This window comes from Thunnus maccoyii, chromosome 15 (genome assembly GCF_910596095.1).
Source record: "Thunnus maccoyii chromosome 15, fThuMac1.1, whole genome shotgun sequence".
NCBI lineage: Eukaryota > Metazoa > Chordata > Actinopteri > Scombriformes > Scombridae > Thunnus > Thunnus maccoyii.
The window spans coordinates 21,991,089-21,994,228 of NC_056547.1; positions in this window are offsets into that span (position 1 = coordinate 21,991,089).

The window sequence follows — 3,140 nt, forward strand, 5'->3', positions numbered from 1 at the left end:
ATGCCATTTCTGACTAAATGCATCTTTTTTTTTTTTTTGTCTCGCAGGTATTATCATAAATTTGACCCTGTTTTGCATGACAACTCTTTTCCATCCCTGTAATGACAGCATAACTTACTCCATAATGCGTATTGATTACCTCAACCACCACTTCAAGTCATCCACAGCAGCCATGCATCGCAAATCCATACATGACATGGGTTCGTGATGGGGCGACAGGAAGGTCTAGCGTGATTTGTGTGGAGGTCACAACATGCGCAGTAGACAAACAACTTCATTTCAACATTACCCCTTCCTTGCTGCTGGAACTCCTGATGTGAAAAATCAGATCTCCTGAATAAATTTCAGCTAAAAGACACAAACACAGCTTGCTTAAACATAGTCTTCTTTCTGCAGTTTACAGACACAGCATGACAGCATTTTGCAAATAGTATTGTTTAGCAGTTTGTCAGAAAAGAGACTGTGAGAGAAGGTTTCTTTAAATGTATTATTATAAGAGAACTTAGAGTGGAGCTTAATTGACCATTCACTAAGCCACATCCCCATTACGTTTACTGTTGTTATGCCTGTCAAGCTTTTCATTCTAGTATGCCACATACAGTACACAGTTTACTATAATAAGGATGGCATATTTACCTGTCGATGTTCAAGTAATTTTTGAAATAATGGGTCTTCGATTTCACACAGAAATAAACAAAACCAGTCTTCTCATTTTTAGCTGATTTTTGTCAGCTGAAATGATGACTGTTGCCAGCAGATTTTATCAGCTGTTGCTCACTAATTAATACTAATTCCAATTGCACTCTAGCTGAAAACTTCATGTGTCCAAAAGACTCCTTTTAAAACCCTGTAAAACAGTTAAATATGCACATAATGGCTACATAAATGATATTATGCTAAAAGACTGAGGCCAAAGCTGCATTTTTTAGCTAAAACATCATCAGTTGATAAACCATGTAGAAGACACATAAATAAAGGATCAACATTGTTCTTGTACTGCAGGGTGACGCTAGTTAGCACTAGTATTATAGTACAGTGTTACTTGTTATGACCTGACGTGAGTGGTCACAACAAAAGGGAGACACACCTTGTCAAAGTTTAACAAAAGATATATATTTAAACAAATTAACAAGTTAATTAAACACTTACTGTACAATATGGGTTAGGAAATGTCAGTAAAATCAGTAGTGTAATGTGCATGAGTGGAAGATGTGTTTGGGGGTGTTGTACGGTGCATAAAAGCAAAGACACAGAACTAAAGAAACATAACCAAAGCAAAAAAATTGGTGTTCCCAGTTGTGCTAACGATCACCTGCAAAAACAAAGCAGACACCCAGGTGGGTTGCACAGCAAACACAGCAAACAACTGACACTGCAGGGGTCATCACGAATAGAAAATGTTATTGATTCTAAACCTGTTTGAATGCTTTTTACTGAAAAACATACATGGAAAACTAAGTAGTTGCTAGGCTATGATTGGACAATTGCTATTTGCATAAAAGTTTAGCTAAAGGCTAATTTAGGTGTTTTACCAGACTAAGTTTTTAAGTCCCAACTCATGAAAAAGTGCTGCATGACATAACAACAATACACTATAGACATATCAGATATACTTAGATTAAAGGTTCATTAATATGTTAAAAAATATATTCAAATACAAATCAGTTTCTTGATACTCAGTATTGCATACTGGACTCTGTCAGCACCCAAGACATCCACAAATTAAGCATGGGAATCTACTAGGAACACTTGATTATAAGGGGGAGGAAAAGGTCAGGCCATTCATCACCCACATACCTGGTCATTACAGCAACTCCAGTGGAAACTGTGACAAATGAACCCTTCTCACTTTAATGGACTTGGCATTCTGGTATTCTGAACACACTCTCCAGTGCGACTTGGAGTCAACAAGCCACATTCATTCACTGTAGGGGGTTGGAACACTCGTAACCTCTTCAGCCAAGACCCAACAATTAACAAGCACCTACTTAGAAGAAGGGATATGTAATGGATGAGGATGTGGGAGGAAATGGATGAATGAGAGAACAGGAATTGTGTCATTATGCAACCTTACAAAAGAGTCTTTGTGGAAGGAGCGCATGGAAAGATTTCATACTGTGTTCCTGTGCCTTGGCTGCTCTAATCCTCAGTAGCTTTGTGTTTTCCTTTGTATGTCCCGATTTCCATCTCTGGGCAATTCTATGCATGTTAGCGTGCATACTGTGTCTATCTAGGTTTGTGTGGGCATCTGAGAATAAGCATGTTTTATGCTTTGCAAATTGTGGAACCACAGATCCTATTTCACCCAATTTTACTCAAAAATTACTGTGATTTTGGCTACAACTGATCGCACAACAGGAGTGTTATCAATGAGGGGACAGAGCAAGACAGTTCCTCCAGGGATCCTGCGTTTTTCCCAATTCTCCCACTGTGTTTTCCCATTGACAACACTCTCTGCTCTCTGGCCGAGCCCCAAACACAAGAGCGAGCCCCCAGTGGCAGTAATTACTGCACCACTCAACCAAAATGACAAATGAACAAATGTCACAATACCACGGCCTGCTTGCTCCCTCTTTGCTCCAACAGCCTTATACATACACACCCATTAGGACCCAGTAATCCTCTTTCTCTCTCATATCCACACACAGAAATACAGACACACAAATAATGAAAAGTATTACTGCAGGAAGGCAATCGAACAGAGCAGGTGAAGGCAAGTGACAAGTGTACACACCCCTTTTGTGAAGACAAACTAAAAGACAGAGGGAAAGGAAAGGAGAGGGAGGATGAGAGACTGTTAGATAGCCTGCCAGAAAGCAGGCAGCCATGTCCATAGCAGCAGGGTCGTATGCCGAACGCTAATTACATTGATGAATGGCGTTGGCTGCACGTCCCGCTACCAGCGATTTACGGCCTCAGTGACCCTAACCACCACCATACGTGAAGGACAAAGCATGCAGAGTGCAGAGAAAAAGAGAGAGGAGGGAAAGAGAAGCTCTCTCTGCAAAAAAAGAAAAAGATTTGATGCTTGTTGACATTACCCGCCTGTATTATCACCATTTCATGGCGCCTGCAAAGCTAATTGAATCTGCATCCCCACCCCGCACTGAATCCTCTTTACTGCTGGCAGGGCCACCTTC